We start from the raw sequence: 18,421 nt of genomic DNA on the forward strand, positions 1-18,421 counted from the left end.
GAGGAAGGAAGATGTGAGGGAAGACATGAGGGGGGAAGACATTAGGGAGGAAGACGTGAGGGAAGACGTGAGGGGGGAAGACGTGAGATGGGAAGACGTTAGGGGGGAAGACGTTAGGGGGGAAGACGTTAGGGGGGAAGACGTGAGGGAAGACGTGAGGGGGGAAGACATGAGGGAGGAAGAGGTGAGGGGGAAGACGTGATGGAAGAAGACGTGAGGGGGGAAGACATGAGGGAGGAAGACATGAGGGGGGAAGACATTATGGAGGAAGATATGAGGGGGGAAGACGTGAGGGGAGAAGACGTGAGGGAGGAAGAGGTGAGGGGGAATACGTGATGGAAGAAGACGTGAGGGGGAAGACATGAGGGGGGAAGACATGAGGGAGGAAGACATGAGGGGGGAAGACATGAGGGAGGAAGAGGTGAGGGGGAAGACGTGATGGAAGAAGACGTGAGGGGGAAGACGTGATGGAAGAAGACGTGAGGGGGAAGACGTGATGGAAGAAGACGTGAGGGGGAAGACGTGATGGAAGAAGACGTGAGGGGGAAGACGTGATGGAGGAAGAGGCGAGGGGGAAGACGTGATGGAAGAAGACGTGAGGGGGGAAGACGTGATGGAGGAAGAGGTGAGGGGGAAGACGTGATGGAAGAAGACGTGAGGGGGGAAGACGTGAGGGAGGAAGAGGTGAGGGGGAAGACGTGATGGAAGAAGACGTGAGGGGGGAAGACGTGAGGGAGGAAGAGGTGAGGGGGAAGACGTGATGGAAGAAGACGTGATGGAAGAAGACGTGATGGAAGAAGACGTGAGGGGGGAAGACATGATGGAAGAAGACGTGAGGGGGGAAGACATGAGGGAGGAAGACATGAGGGGGGAAGACGTGATGGAAGAAGACGTGAGGGGAGAAGATGTGAGGGAGGAAGACATTAAGAAGGAAGACGTGAGGGAAGATGTGAGGGGGGAAGATGTGAGGGAGGAAGACATGAGGGAGGAAGACGTGAGGGAGGAAGACATTAAGAAGGACGACGTGCGGGAAGTTGTGAGGGGAGAAGACGTGAGGGAGGAAGACGTGAGGGAGGAAGATGTGAGGGAGGAAGACATTAAGAAGGAAGACGTGAGGGAAGATGTGAGGGGGGAAGATGTGAGGGAGGAAGACATGAGGGAGGAAGACGTGAGGGAGGAAGACATGAGGGAGGAAGACATGAGGGAGGAAGACGTGAGGGAAGATGTGAGGGAGGAAGACATGAGGGAGGAAGACGTGAGGGAGGAAGACGTGAGGGAAGATGTGAGGGAAGAAGACATGAGGGAGGAAGACGTGAGGGAGGAAGACATGAGGGAGGAAGACGTGAGGGAGGAAGACGTGAGGGAGGAAGACGTGATGGAGGAAGACATGAGGGAGGAAGACGTGAGGGAGGAAGACGTGAGGGGAGAAGACAAGGGAACACGTGAGGGAGGAAGACATGAGGGAGGAAGACGTGAGGGAGGAAGACATGAGGGAGGAAGACATGAGGGAGGAAGACGTGAGGGAGGAAGACGTGAGGGAGGAAGACATGAGGGAGGAAGACGTGAGGGAGGAAGACGTGAGGGAGGAAGACATGAGGGAGGAAGACGTGAGGGAGGAAGACGTGAGGGAGGAAGACATGAGGGAGGAAGACATGAGGGAGGAAGATATGAGGGAGGAAGACGTGAGGGAGGAAGACATGAGGGAGGAAGACATGAGGGAGGAAGACATGAGGGAGGAAGACATGAGGGAGGAAGACATGAGGGAGGAAGATGTGAGGGAGGAAGATGTGAGGGAGGAAGACATGAGGGAGGAAGACATGAGGGAGGAAGACATGAGGGAGGAAGACATGAGGGGGGAAGACGTGAGGGAGGAAGACATGAGGGAGGAAGACATGAGGGAGGAAGACATGAGGGAGGAAGATGTGAGGGAGGAAGACATGAGGGAGGAAGATGTGAGGGAGGAAGACATGAGGACGTGAGGGAGGAGGGGGGCGGGGCTTCATAGACCCTTACATTCGCAATGAGGGCAAAGGTGATGCTGCTAATAATAATAATAATAATAATAATAATAATACATTCGATTTATAATGCACTCTATATCTGGAAACCAAGTCTCAGAGTGCTAAGACATTCAGTCGTTTTTTGGTGGAAAACCCGTGACTTTCCATACGCATAGCCTACTGTACATGAATCGTTACAGAAAAAAAAAACTAAAATCTTAATTATTGAGATTTATTTTTTCCCCACATCACTGTATACCCTGCATGGGAAGGAAACTGACCAGATCAAGATGGGTATCGAGAACTTAATTTGTCATTTGTGTAAATTTGTGTCATTGAAAAATACACCAAATGAATAAACAGGAACTTTTATGACGTTCACGGGACCTCAGACAACAAAAAGTGCAGCAAAATCAACTGAACTAAAAGTTGCAAGGTCGCATGGTGCTAAGAGATAGGGGGGTGATTTAAAGATAGCAAGGAAAAGGGACGAGATAGAGAACAAAGAGCACGGGACCGTTGCATCTTCCATGCCCAGCTGTAGCTAACGAGACTGAGCTCCACACCCTCCCTCAGGGCTCCACTGTGGAATGGCTTCCGGTAGAGGCTCCGCTCTCAAGTCAGCTCCACCGTCAGGACAGGAAATAACAAACAGATTCTTATTTTATTTTTCCCGTCCCCCAAAGGACGTACATTTGGTTGTTTTCGCTACACTACGCCTAGTGATAACGGTAGGTGACTAATTGGATACAGAGGAGACATCCCGGAATTAGACCCTGAGTTTGACTGGGATGATATTTGGAGTTTTTGGACTAATGTTACATTAGCCTCCCGCAACCCTAATCACCAGCAAATACATTATAATTATATCCATAGGACGTATCTCACACTATTGTGGTGTCTGTAATAGTATAAGTAGATTTTTTATGTTATGTTCTGTGTTTATTATATTTGTTATTGCTAATGTCATTGTTGTTATTATTATTATTGTGGTATTGTGAGGTCTTGTTATTGTTACTGTATTGTGTTCGTCTTGTTTTGTGTATGAAAAGAAATAAAAATATATACAAACAAAAAAAACTGTAGGTGACTAATTAGCATTATCCAAAACAGCAAATAAAATGGGGTTGCATATGTTTACTGTCAAATTAGATACCGCTATCAATATCTGTAAATCTAAATCACACAAATGACTGAATGTTACAGATGTGGGTGGTATTTGTCATTTTAAAGGTAGTTACACCAACGGTGGCTAGCTAGTTTTATGGTAGGATTCGTTTTTATTCTGTGGATAAGGTAAGCTAATTGTTATAACTGTGTTCAGCTTTATTAAAAAAAATTGTAAAGTATGTTAGCGAACATTAGCTTTAGCTAGCTAGCTATTGTTAGCTAACATTCTTTAAAAAAAATTGAATAAAGCTGAACACACAGTTATAACAATTAGCTTACCTTATCCACAGAATAAAAACTAATCCTACCATAAAACTAGCTAGCCACCGTTGGTGTAACTACCTAACGCTAATGTTCGTAAGTTCATTCATCAAAAAACCTAAGACGACGGTTGGGATTCATAACTAACGTTAGCTGTGCTAGCTAAAGTTTTTTATCAACTCATTAAGTTATAGATCTGTCTTGATCTGATTCTACTAAAGGGGAACATCACATAAACATAAACTCAAATATGTTATTTGATTCCATGTTATGTTCCATGGTCTAGGACAGTTATATGTCGTTTGTTCATGCCGACCATTCATTGCCAACGACGCGATATGTCGTTTGTTTTTTTATTAGCAATTTGAATTCATATTTCATCGATCTAGTCTCCCGTTAGTGCTGCAAACTCTCTCTGAGCTCCATTGGGAAAATACCACCCCCTATCGTCTCCCTGTGGTACTGCACCCCCCTTTATTTTTTAATTTTAATTTTTTTTTTGATATTTTTGCACAAATCTTTCCAATATTCACAAGACATCTTTCCACAGCATAATATGCAACATCCAAGATTTGTCTTTTTCTTTTTCGTAACAACATACAAAAGACTCATACAAACACATTAACAACTGACATGGAAATTAAAAAAGCACTTACAAAAAGAATTACTACTTACTATACATTGTGCATATATATCCCTGATGCACATACGTTACATGTAGACCAGTGCTGCATTTTCTATCGGGATGCCATCTTTCTCCATAGTGCATGTGAGAGGATGCGTCTCAGATATATGTAGGTGTGCGTGAGAACATGTATGAATGTGTGTCTCAGATATGTGTATGTGGGTACGTGTCTCACGTAAGTATGTGTGTATGTCTCATACGTATGTGTGTGCATCTCTCAGGTACGTGACTGTAATCCTACCTTTTGTGTGTGTCTCGTATCCATGTGCGTCTCTGCCACCTGTGTGAGTGTATATCTCAGGTGTGTATATGCATGTGCGTCTCAGCTATGTATGTGTGTGTCCCCTATGTATGTGTATATCCCCTATATGTGTAAGTGAGAGCTTATGCTTCAAATATGTGTATAAGTATGTGTGTGTATGCCTGTTTCCTACAAGTGAGTATATGTGTGTATGTGTGCCTCTGGCATGTATATCTCAGCCTTGTGCATATGAGTGTGTGTAATTCAGTTATGTACACATACGAGTATGTGTGTCCTAGACATGCGTATGCGGCTAGATATGCGCATGTGAGAGTGTGATAGAGAAAGTGGCCATTCCATAGATACACCATCCGGACATACAATCTATGCATATACATACATAATACAATATAAAGTATAGGTTACTGCACCCCTTTGTAATGGTTTGCATGAAAACACATGGGGGGGGGGAATCCTCACTTTACTTCTCGCGCAAGCCACCCGAGACGATCGGATTCATTGTGGACCATCAGAACAGCATACATATTTCCAGTACGCAGCGTTGGATCAATAAACGCGATCGATATTTGGAATGGCGATCAGGAATAGGAATAATCATTTTGGAGAACATCTGATCTGAGGTAAGGAATCTTAGGATAATCAGAACTTTTTTCACAGAGATATCAACGTGTGCCCTATGTGTGCGTGTGTGTGTGTGTGTGCTGATCAGGAAATAAGAGAATAGATTTTTCAGCCCGCTTCTCTAGCGTGCATAAGTACACATATACTATCGATAATCTAGCGTTTATTTGAAAACGATTCATAAATAGGCCGAAAAATTAAAACGTTTTTTGTGTATTCCAGAATATTCCAGTAAAGGGCGATTATCATAGAATCTTTATATTTTCCTGAAACTTAAAAAAACAAGCGATTTTCAAAATGGTATACAACGGAAATGAACCGATTAAAAAACAATCCGTTTCGACAATGTTGACTGCAAACAAGTCATTGATAAGCGACGGCCAGATTAGACACATAGCCATAATTTAAGACATAGATTATGCGTTCACAAATGCGAGTGCTATATCATTGAAGTGGGTGGCGGCATTCAAGGGGGTAAAAAGGAAAACACGGCAGGCACGGAAAGTGTTAACATAAGATCTCCTAGGTTGTCAAAGTGGGCAGGGGTGAGGTGGGTTCTAGGAGTAAGGTCAAGCAGTAGTCTGACCAGTTTGTTTTGAGATGTTTGTAAATTTGTTTTTAGCGCCTTTGAGGTGCTTTGGTACCATGAGGTGCAAGCATTCTGTGCAAGGTACCCATGGCTTGGTGGCCTGGATCAAGGACTACCTCACTGAGAGGCCACAGTACGTCAGACTAAAGGACAGTCAGTCTGACGTACTGGTGAGCAACACCGGCGCCCCCCAGGGAACTGTGCTGTCACCCTTCCTCTTCACCCTCTACACCTCAGACTTCTGCCGCAACTCCAGCGGGTGCCACCTGCAGAAGTTCTCAGACGACTCCTCCATCGTAAGCTACATCACCGACGATGATGAGGAGGAGTACAGAGCCCTGGTGGAGAGCTTCGTGGGGTGGAGCGACAGCAACCACCTCCAACTCAACACCAGTAAGACCAAGGAGCTGGTGGTGGACTTCCGGAGGGGCAAGAAGAGGCCCCCCCCGATTCCCATCTCATTACATTTACATTTACATTTAGTCATTTAGCTGACGCTTTTATCCAAAGCGACTTACAAGTTCTGTACGACAAGCCATCAGGAAGGGCACGACTCTATCAGCTGAGCAACAATGTTCATCAAAGTGTTGAGTGCTACAGTGTAGGTTAGTTTATTAGGACAAGTGCATGACAGTACGGTTAGTTAGGGTTAGATTTTTTTTTTTTTTTTTTTTTTTTTTTAATTCAGATAATGGTTGAAGAAGTGCGTCTTTAGTCGACGGCGAAAGATTGGACGTGATTCGGCTGTCCTAACTGGGGTGGGTAGTTCATTCCACCATTGTGGGGCAAGGACTGAGAATAGGCGACTTCTCTTTGATGACCCTCCCGGAGCTTGGATAGGAGTAGGTCTGAGGCGGCCAGAAGATGCAGAGCGTAGGGGTCTTGAGGGTGTGTAGTTAGAGACCATTGACCGGAGGTAGGCGGGAGCGGTTCCCTTTGCCGCACGGTATGCTAGGTCGAGGGCCTTGAAGCGGATTCGTGCAGCAATGGGGAGCCAGTGCAGGTCCCTAAGAAGTGGGGTGACATGGGCCGACTTCGGTAGGTTTGAGATCAGGCGGGCCGCTGCGTTCTGAATGAGTTGAAGAGGCTTAGTGGCAGTGGCCGGGAGGCCAGCGAGCAGTGCATTGCAGTAGTCGAGGCGGGAGATGACTGTTGATTGGACGAGGAGTTGGGTGGCTTCTTTTGTCAGGAAGGGGCGTATCCTTCTGACGTTGCTCAGGAGGAATCGGCAGGTTCTGGTCGTCGCTGCGATGTGAGCAGAGAAGTTCAACTGGTCGTCGAGGACAACACCAAGGTTCTTGGCGGTCGGGGACGCAGTCACAGCTGCATTCTCGACTGTGATTGAAAGGTCGGTTAGGGGGGAGGATTTGGCCGGCAGGTGGAGCAATTCTGTTTTGCTTAGGTTCAGTTTGAGGTGGTTGGACGTCATCCAGGCTGAGATGTCGGACAGACAGGCCGAGATCCGCACAGAGACGTGGATATCTGAGGGAGGGAAGGAGAGGAAGAGTTGAGTATCGTCGGCATAACAATGGTAGGAGAAGCCATGAGACGTGATAATGTTACCCAGTGATTTAGTGTAGAGGGAGAAGAGAAGGGGTCCTAAAACCGAGCCCTGGGGGACACCCGTCCGCAGGGGGCGGGTGGCCGACAGGGTCCCTCTCCATGACACTTGGTAGGAGCGGTCATTGAGGTATGATGACAGCCATGTCAGCGCAGAGCCAGCCACTCCCATTCCTGCGAGGGCCGCAAGGAGGATCTGGTGGTTGACTGTGTCGAAGGCTGCAGATAGATCTAGGAGAATCAGGACAGAGGAGAGGCCTTTCGCTTTTGCTAAGTGAAGTGCCTCTGTGACCGCAATGAGGGCTGTCTCTGTGGAGTGACCAGTCCTGAAGCCTGACTGATTAGGGTCTAGGAGGTCATTCTGTAAGAGATAAGTAGTAAGGGGCCAGTAGTAAATCCACCCCATCTCCATCCGAGGGGTGGATGTGGAGATGGTGGACTCATACAAGTTCCTTGGGGTACACCTGAACAATAAACTGGACTGGTCGGACAACACAGAGGCCCTCTACAGGAAGGGACAGAGCAGGCTGTTCTTCCTGAGGAGACTCAGGTCCTTCAATGTGTGCAACAAACTGCTGCAGTCTTTTTACCAGTCTGTTGTGGCCAGCATCCTCTTCTATGCTGTGGCATGCTGGGGAGGCTACATCAACTCAAGGGACACCAACAAGCTCAACAAGCTGGTGAGGAAGGCTAGCTCCGTGGTGGGAGTCGAGCTACCTAGACTTGAGGTGATGGTAGAGAGGGGGATGATAAGGAAGCTGGATGCCATCATGGAGAACCCCTACCACCCCCTCTACGACGAGCTAGTCAAGATGAGAAGCTCGTTCAGCCACAGACTCATCCCCCCCCGACACTCAACTAACCGCCTCGGACAGTCCTTCATACCAGCGGCCATCAGGCTCCACAACAGTGGGCAGCGACTAGCAGCCTCCAGGCCCCACAACAGGGGGCAGCGACAGCGACTGCTACCAGACATTGACCTGGGACTTATAGGAACCCAAGGGGGACAAAGTAGACTACCCTGGTACTTTGATTAATGTATACTCAGTAGATAGTAAATTATAACACTACCTCATGCATACTGCACCTTATGTGACACTGTGAATAATGTGAATATTCCTCAGCTAGTCAGATAGTAAATTATATTGACCATATTGATCAAATTGTTTACACTGCCTGTGTTGTCTTTTACTACCTGTATACTGTGTTGTTTTACTACCTGTACCCCTCCCCCCCTCCCCCCCCATGCTGCTATGATGCCTGAATTTCCCCAAGGGGATCAATAAAGGAATATCTTATCTTATCTTATCTTATGTACAAGGTGCAAGGTACCCATGTACATGTCGAGGTACTTCCCAAAGGTCAGTGAATACCACGACCACAACACCAGAGGGAGTTCCACAAATCATGTTTCACAATTATGCCACATCAATGTGGAACGCCCTACCCACAGCCGTAAACATTTTTGAATAACTACCCACCTTCAAAACCGCTCTCAAAGAGCACCTACGGGAGGCTGCTATTCGAAACTGGCCCCTGTAAACATCCAACCCCCCCCCCCCCCCCCCCTCCAATGTACAGTTTCTTCCCCCTCAAATGTATATACTCTCTTTTAGAAACTTTGTCTCTTAAACAGTACTGTATTGTATTTATATGTCATAAATGTCTGGATGTAACAGTACTGTTTATCTGTATGTCGTCTATGTCATAAATGTTACGATGAAAATGGGGGACCCTGATGTAAACAAGACGAAAGTATTTCTCTGGTCTGCATCCCCTTAACAATTGTGTGTATTGAGCCGTACTGTATTGTACCCATTCTGCAATCTGTTAATAAAGTTTTCAATCAATCAATCAATCAATCAAAACCTATCCCTCCGTTATGTGCAATCGCATCTGACGGTTGAATCTGTCTGACGGCACACTGGAGTAGATAGAGAAATTATATGAAATATAGAAATATTGTGGATGCGTTCATTGGAGAAAATGAATTTCAATAATATGCCTGATTCTATGTGCAAGATATACACTTAACTCATTGGGCGCCAAAAACGAGTATACTTGTGTTTCGTCGCCAACGTCATATCTCGCGATCTATGAAAAAAGACTGGATTATTTTGGAAAGGGGCGATGTTTAGCATGGAATAGCAATACATACAAACTAAAGTATGTAGAGATGAACTGGTTAGTCAGTGTTGGACTATGAACAATGCCTGTCAAATGATTGTCTCCATAGCTATAATACAGAACACACGATGGGTACGCAAACATCGCTAAAATAGTCAATAACGCTGGCGCCATTGAGTAGAGATGGGAAAACAGCGTGGCGGTCAATGAGTTAATGCGACGGAGATATACACTTAAAATGTTGACAGAGAGAAGATAATCTCCCGATTCAGATACAAACGGTTCCAAAGATATTTAATGTTTGTCTGCATATTTCCACACAGCCAAAAAAGTACTGGGTTTGTTTGTTGTCTCTTATTCACATTTTCTGTCATTACAATATTTTACTTTTCAGTTGCTGCCGCCAATGAAAATCAGCTCACTACGCATGCTCAGACTGTTGTTCTATGGTATTTGAGATATCGCTTATCGCCATCTATTGGCCCGGCATGCTTGTTGGAGCAATTTATATGCGTTTCTGCATTTACAATTTTCTTTTTTAAACAGAGCGTGAAAATATCAGTTTTTAAAAATATCCATATACGTGTAGTCAGGGCCTAAGTGTCTCAACTAGCTATCCAGCATTTTGCTATTCTGATTCATCCTGCCTGTTTCTGCTATTGACCCTCCCTGTTGGATTTCTGATTTCGGACTTCTGCCTGCTTCCTTATTGGATTTGTTTGCCACATGATTGATATTCTGGTATTGACCCCTGCTTACTCTTTACACTGCTCCTGCCTTATCCCTTATTTGATTTGTTTACTACATGGACTGATATACTGGTATTGACCCCTGCTTACTCTTTACACTGTTTCTGCCACATCTGAACTGTCACACATCTGAACTGTCACTGTGTCGTTGCTGTTGGGTTCTTGTCTGCCATACTGTGGGCCGTTACAACCTCAGGCGAAGTTTTCAGAGGAACAAGCTTTTTCTTTCAAGCTATATTCTCTAAGGATGGTTAGAAGTTAGAGTGTTGTGTTGACTCATATTTGAAGACAGTCGAGGTTGAGTCGTTTCTTGTGATAATAACACATTCCCACTCAAAAGTGATTTATATTATCTTCACAACGGCAAATACATGGGGCTGTCCAAAGATTTTTAACATGTACTTGTATGGTCCTTCAGTGCAAGGGTTCTGTGTCTCTGTCTCTCTCTTCATGTCTACTTATAAAGGAGCATCAGTAAACATTAGGACTAGGAGTAACATAACTTCATCTTCTGGACTAGCTAGGACGTTTTCATATTACCAATAATTCAACATTTTCAAAATGTGCTTGTACCAGCTGTGTAAATTGTTTACCCATTTTGTTGGATAAAGCACATATTAGCTTGTAATTTTATAATAATAATGTCTAATCCTTTGTTTTCTTCTGTACATTATGCAATGCAACCTTAAGTTGATTCAGCCTACAGGACAGTGAGTGCAGCCAACGATGTAAACACCATGATCAAAACCTGCAAAAGAAAAATGTCATCAATGACAAAACTGAGGAAAACAAAAACAAACCCTGTGAACTTTGGAAATTACTCAACAACCAACTAGGCTGCAGCAAAAAACTAAAAACCAGGTTTACAAACATAAATATAAAGACAGAAAACACTCTCATCACAGACAAGCTGGATGTGGCCAAATACTTAAACATATTCTATTATTCTCCACTAACATAGCCACAACACTGGTTAATAAACGACCCATTCTACAATCTGTTTAAAATTTTCAATCAATCAATCGATCAGCCAGATAGTGAATTTACACAAACTATTGACACACATTTATTTCTCTGCAAGCCTGAAGCTGTGATGCAGGACTTGGTATCTCATACGGGTGTCAAGCACAGCGTCCAATGGGTGGTTACGGTGGGGCGTGGGGTCCATAGGTAGGTTTATACTCTATGCCATGTTTTTAGAGAGTCACGTTTGCACGTTTGACCCTTGTCCACTGATAGGGTTGGGTACCGAACTCTGTACTTTTAAGGGTACCGACCGGATTACATCGGTACTACTGAGTACCGATTCACGCTAGGTCAGTACTTTTACATGTTTAGTGTAAGAGTGCAATATTACTAGACAAGAGGGAGCCTTTTCCACAAATAGATATATTACTGTCCCGTCTTTAGAAAGACCAGACGAGGTCAGAGGAGTTTGATAATATTTACTGAGGATGCCCAGATGACTTTTAGAAACACAATGCATGATCATGCGATTTATTTTGTGTGCTGTGTTACAACAATACATAACTAAATGTTTTAAATAAATAACTGAGTAATTAAAAATTGAAAAGTTTGGACTTTTACAACTGAAATAAATTAAGTATCGAAAAAAGGTACTGTTGGGTACCGATACCGAATTCCAGGAACTGGTACTGGTATCGGTTAAAATGTGAACGGTACCCAACGCAATCCACTGATGTTACCCCATCCAGACCATCCTTACTGCCGGAGTAATTTAGAGCCAAGTGTAATAACAGAATACCATGGATTCAATGAAGTGCAAAAAAAAGCATAAAAGGAGATAACAAGGACTCTGGTGATGTTTAATGCTAGTCTACTTGTACAGGTCATTGCACCATAGAAATGGAGCATAGCATGACAGCGGTATTACATTAAATCACCTGACCATGTACTTCAGCACCCTGGAATGGTGGACTGGCCCACAAAATGACTGGTTAAATGGTTCAATGGTTAAAAATCCCCTCAGACTGAATGTGGCAATCTGTAGTTTAACATTCACTAATGAGACACCACACCATTATATGATAATGCTTAACTGATGAGTGATTTACAGAACAAAAACTATGCATGGCTAATTAATGATGTAGGATGAATATGAGGAAATAGGCTCGGCCTTGACATGAGTGTGACTAAGGTTGATCTAGTGCTGGGTGTTAGACAGCTGGGCCTGGGGTCGAAGGTCAGATGAGAAAACTGTAGAATACCAATACCAAAATAGGCTGAAGGCCCAGCTGACATATTCTAGGGGTGTCACAACTGGTCGGAAGTTGATAATGTGACACTCTATCCCTAAATAAGGCCACAGGATGTTTCTTCTAACAAGGGAATCCCAATCACTGCTGAGTGCTGACTAATTACCGCCCTTCCTGGAACTGACGTGAGATTGGAGCCTCCACCAGAAGCGAGACCCTGCCGGCAAATGCTCTTGGACGATCATCGGGTCACGTTAACAACCGTCCCTCAGAGGAAATAGGTCTATGGTATGAGAAGGTACAGTAGTCTAAGTGCACAAAGCGTTGGCGCTCATTGTACCTCAGTGACCTTGCTGCAAGTCCATTGTTTGTCTTAAGAGCCTGTTACACCCAAATCAATATGTCATCAGTCAAACTGCTGCACTGATGGCGCCTGTGTATTCAATATGAATGAGAAACCACCAGACAGCAGACATGTGAACAGCAGTCTAGGCTATGATGGTGAGCTGTGGCACAATGGTGAACTCCAGAGAATCTAGAATAGGCAAGAGTCTTTATTAACGTTTGTTTTTGTTGTGGATAAAAAGCTGGTTCAAAGTTCAAAGACATTTAAATGGTCTCATAATCTAGTAGTAGACCCAGAATGTCATATATGAGGTTTAGCCAAGCATTAGCTCTCCTCCCTCTCTATAGATCGGAAGTCGAGCATCCAACGGAAGAAAAAGCACTACACTCCATGAGCCCCCTTTTCCTAACTAGTTACATTTACATTTAGTCATTTAGCTGAACGCTTTTATCCAAAGCAACTTACAAGTTCTGTACAATAGGTCAGCAGGAAGGGTACAACTCTTTCAGCTAATGTTCGTTAAACAGTGTTGAACTTGGGTGAGACATATTAGCATAGTAGGTAGTAATATAGGCAATATCTTTTTTCATTTCAGATATTGATTGAAGAAGTGTGTTTTTAGTCGATGGAGGAACATTGGGCATGGAATTCAGTTCAATATTGACAGCAAGATATGAATAGCCTACTGCCACTACTTTGCTGCTTAACCCTTTCACTACCACACTATAAAAGGTTAACACTTTCACTACCACACTACAGAAGGTCAACCCTTTCACTACCACACTACAAAGGGTTAACCCTTTCACTACCACACTACAAAGGGCTAACCCTTTCACTACCACACTATAGAAGGTTAAACCTTTCACTACCACACTATAGAAGGTTAACCCTTTCACTACCACTATATAGAAGGTTAACCCTTTCACTAGCACACTACATTGATTGATTGATTGAAAACGTTATTAACAGATTGCAGAATGGGTACAGTACAGTACAGCTCAATACATACAATTGTTAAGGGGATGCAGACCAGAGAAATACTTTCGTCTTGTTTACATCAGGGTCCCCCATTTTTAATTCATCCTAACATATATGACACACACGACATACAGATAGACAGTACTGCTACATCTATACATTTATGACATACTAGATTTGCAAATAAAGTACTTTTTGTGATACAAAAAGAGTCCAGAAAAGAGAGTATATACATTTGACGTTGAAACTGTACATTGGAGGAGGTTGGGTAGGTGGGGTGGGGTTGGGTGGGTGGGGGTGGGGGGGGGACTGTACATTGGGTGGGAGGGGGGGGGGGGGGGGGGGGGTTGGGCAGGAGGGGTGGGTGGGGGACACTGTACAAGCAAAACTGTACATTGGCATATTGACAAAACCATACTTGGTCATTTACTGTACATTGGAGGGGGTTGGGTTAGGACATTTACAGGGGCCAGTTTCGAATTGCAGTCTCCCGTAGGTGTTCTTTGAGAGTGGCTTTGAAAGTGGGTAGTGATTCACATTCCTTTACAGCTTTGGGTAGGGCGTTCCACATTGATGTGGCATAATTGCAAAACGTGTTTAGTCCCTTGAGCCAAATCTGGGTTTAACATGATTTGTGGAGCTCCCTCTGGTGTTGTGATCGTGGTATTCACTGACCTTTGGGAAGTATTTTGACATGTACATGGTTACCTTGGTTGTGTAGTGTATCTTGTAGAGCAGGCCCATTGCAAGTTGCTGTACTCTGTCGTCTACTCTAAGCCATCCTAGGTTGTCAAAGTGGGAAGGAGTGAGGTGGGTTCTAGGAGTAAGGTCAAGCAGTAGTCTGACCAGTTTGTTTTGAGATGTTTGTAATTTTGTTTTTAGCGCCTTTGAGGTGCTTTGGTACCATGAGGTGCAAGCATAGTCGTAGTACCCTTGAATGAGTGCTCCTGCCAGAGTCTTCAGGGTATTCTTGTTTACCAGAGAGGAGATCCGGTACAAGAATCTAGTTCGTTGGTTGACTTTTTTTTATTACATTGGATGCCATTTTGTCACAGGAAAGATTAGCCTCTAGGATGGAACCCAGGTAGGTAATTTCATCTTTCCTTGTGACAATATTGTCACCCACTGTAACTGAGAAGCCGTCGGTCTTGCTGAGTTTGTTATTTGAACCGAAGAGAATGGACTCTGTTTTGCCCATGTGTAATGATAGTTTGTTATCAGCAAGCCATATGCAGATTTTGCCTAGTTCCGAGCTGAGGGTTTTTTCAACCTGTAACTTGTTCTTGTCAGAGACCAGCAGGGCTGAGTCGACCGCAAACAGGAACAAGTTGCAGTCACAAGCTGACGACATGCATTTGCACAAATGATATGCAATGCAATGTTATAGTTTACAGACGGTTAACCTTTCACAACCACACTACACAGGGTTAATATACTACTGTGGTTGTTCTCCTACATAGGCCTAATGTCTTTTCCAGCATTTAATTAATTAGATGCTATTAGGAGATTTTCTATGAATAATAATAAAAGAAACAAATATTAATAAAAAAAAAGAACCTCCTCGCCTCATATTTAAAAACTGCAGTATAATATGTGCGGTTCTCCTACTTTGAGACCAGATATAGCCTTCTGTAAACAGAGGCTTGATCTTCTTGGGTTTCTCTAGCGTTGCTAGAGTTTTAACCTTAGGGGGGCTTTGCCCCTCTAGGGGAGTCGGGAGTCTAACCTTCATAGTTTCAAGTTTCAAGTTTCAAGTTTCTTTAATAGTTGTCATACAGAAGTACAGAATACTTTTATACAAAATGCTTCTTACTGTTACGCTCCAGAGACTGTGCTAGACAAGATACTGTAGTATGAAATAAAATAGTATAGCATGTAAAATAGAAGTACAAAAGGTCACAGTGTTCAGTATAGACATATGTACAATGTTCGATGCAGAATAGAAGTAACTGAGTTACCATACAATATACAATATTCTATGCAATGTACTAATATACAATACTATATAGTGCAGAGCAGAAATGGGATGAGGTACAATTTAGGTACAATTTACAGTAAGGTGTACGAGTTGTAGTGCAAATCCTTTACCAATAAATATAAAGTGTAAAGTGTGTTTAGGTGATCTAAAGTGTGTAGAGTGGGTGCTGCACTGCTGCAGTGTGTTGTTTGTTTAAGTGAGTGTGTGCGTGTGGGTGTGTGTGCTGTGTGCATTTGATGGTTGTTGCATAGTGTTTATTGTTCGTTGAGCAGCCTGATGGCCTGGGGATAGAAGCTTCTTCTGAGTCTTTCTGTGCTCGCCTTAAGACTCCGGTATCGCTTGCCTGACCGCAGTAGTTCAAAGAGGCAGTTGTTCGGGTGGCTGGAGTCCTTGATGATTCTCTTAGCCTTGCCCCTGGTATACCCCTATATGGACTATACTTCATAACAATTGGAAAGCTGGGACCCTAAGGAATCATTTCAGATGCAGCTAAACACTGTATGTCAATATTTTCAGTCTATTAATGTGCAATAAACATGCAATACAAATGTTTTAAAACTCTGAGTGTAGTGGCTTGGCACATTATATATATGTCTAATGATAGCCATTGCCATTCTCAATTATGTCTGATAAGTTGCTGCAGCAATTTCTGGGTTGATATAATTTGTTATGTAGATTTGGTGCAAAATCGAACCATTTATGACCACAGAAGAATTTATAAACATATAGTCAAAAATCCCTAGTTTTTTGATGCTTTGATTGTCACCAACGGCATACGTTGTGGAGTAACGTTACACACACACATGTTGCGATCGAGGTGAAATCATGGCTGGATCAAAGCAAGATTGATATAATTTAGTCCTTACCTTCACTAGGAGGTACCCCAAAAAGAATATTCCAATTGTCTGATCGCGAGTCCAAGTATTGGTGTCCATCGTGTCGCCAACATAATCCACCACAACAGATGCATCTGGGACATTTGAACGTTGCACAGGCCAAGATAAGGTTTCAAAGGGTGCTCGATACTGCCACCTGGGAGGATGCGGCCGGTATTGCACTTTGGCATTATCAGGATGATTCCCCATGTTAACCCCGAGTCTGTGTGCCTGTAATGAATGGAAATATCGAATAAAAGAAATAACGATGAAAACCCGACTATACTCGGGTCTGGTGCTGAATGGTCGGCAAGATAACCCGACTATACTCGGGTCTGGTGCTGAATGGTCGGCGAGATAACCCGACTATCCTCGGGTCTGGCGCTGATTGAGTTAAGACACCAATACCTTGAAGAACCGCTTAGAAAAATCCATGCTGTGATTTGGTATGAAACACTTTTGACATCTGGAGATTTCTGTAAGAATTGCATTTTTTGGTGACTGGATGGCGAGCACTTCTATTCTGAAAATGGCTCAGGCCCCCCCCCCCCTTAATTTCAAATCAAATCAAATGTATTTGTAAGGCCCGACAACACACGTTAATGTCCCCATGGGCCGGACACGTGTTCTACAAGTCAAGAAGAAACATCACAATAAATCAAGAACAAAACAAAAACACCAACAAATTTAAAATAAATGTAAAATAAATAAATGCAACACTCCCAGACATACCCCACGCGAAGGTAAGGAAAAACTCACTAAAACCTAGCAATAGGAAAAAATGCACCACAGGCAATGTGGAGGAGAGAAACCTTAGAAGGGCCGTTCAAGGGGGGATCTCCCTTCTTAGATGTCGGTGATAGTAGTGTTGCAATAAAACAGGCGAACAGTTGGTAAGCATGCACACATATGCACACATTTCAATATACCTGCATGCCATATAACCTCTGAATGGCAATTCAATAAATAGTCTCACTACATTGAAATGGCTACTAACATAATCACACAGTCACACACACATGAATACAGTTGGATATCATCGACTTGAGCCCCCCCCTATAAGGCTCTTGCGACGCCACTGTTGGGGGGACATGCACCTAACGTTTGTTCTTTGGATGATATATCACATAGAGAGGAGAGCAAACACAATCTAAATAAGTAACAATGTAGGCTAGAAATCCAACAATAACACACTTGTTGTAACGATCTCACTCAGCATACAATTCGTTGCACAAAAAACACATGTATAGAAAGTTTCGCTCACCATCACAGGAGCACCGCTGAAACTCAACTCTCCGCCGAGCGAACTGACAGCTGATGGGACTTCGACTGTCTCGTGTGACGTGTGTCCACATCTGGCAAGTGTGACTCACTTTACCAACCTCCTTCATCCAGTCCGTTTGTCCCGAGGTCCGACTCTGGGTGGTGGTGGTGAAGATGCCGGACTGATACCAGGAGAAGCCCTGTGACAAGCAGTAGTCTACCTCCAGTACATGATGTGCGCTGCAGTATCTTTTGACTTGTGCCCACTTCCTTCTCCCGAGACACGCGAAGGGCTCTCAAGGCTGGCTTTACACTGAAACTTTCACGCAAATTGTGTTGCTTCAAACTTAGCCTTAAACCTAGTTGCATTTGAGTTGCATTCGTGTAAAAGCCCCTCTGCAATCCCTACCTCATTCTTGCATTTTTGCATTTTAAAAAGCTTGCACTTATATACTTTATTATTTGTTTGCATTTTGTACTTCACTTTGTACTTTAGGTTGTACTTTAAATAAATATATTGTGTTTGGCCCTTTAGTCTTTTTACCTTTTACCATACAGAACCAAGCATTTCACTAATGTACATTACATGACAAAAAAAAATTCTTTGAAACTCAAGCGCAACAGTTGTAAACATCACAATTTTGTGAAACTACAGTAGTTTCATTCAACAGCCAATCAACGTGCCAGTTGATGAGGTCAAACTAACGACTGTTGATGTCTTTTGATCTGATTAACTCTTGA

General features: G+C 43.7%; 1 protein-coding gene across 2 annotated transcripts in view; it reads right to left on the bottom strand.

The window, feature by feature from the left end:
• Positions 1 to 17,901, bottom strand: part of tbxa2r (thromboxane A2 receptor) — a 35,541-nt gene extending 17,640 nt beyond the window's left edge. For both annotated transcript variants that reach the window (XM_084338029.1, XM_084338030.1), the window contains exon 1: positions 17,682 to 17,901. The gene's annotated coding sequence lies outside the window, so the exon portion shown is untranslated. The remainder of the gene's footprint in view (positions 1 to 17,681) is intronic.
• Positions 17,902 to 18,421: the final 520 nt, after the last annotated feature.

Source organism: Notolepis coatsorum (genome assembly GCF_963971535.1).
Source record: "Notolepis coatsorum genome assembly, chromosome: 2".
In the NCBI taxonomy this organism is placed as follows: Eukaryota; Metazoa; Chordata; class Actinopteri; order Aulopiformes; family Paralepididae; genus Notolepis; species Notolepis coatsorum.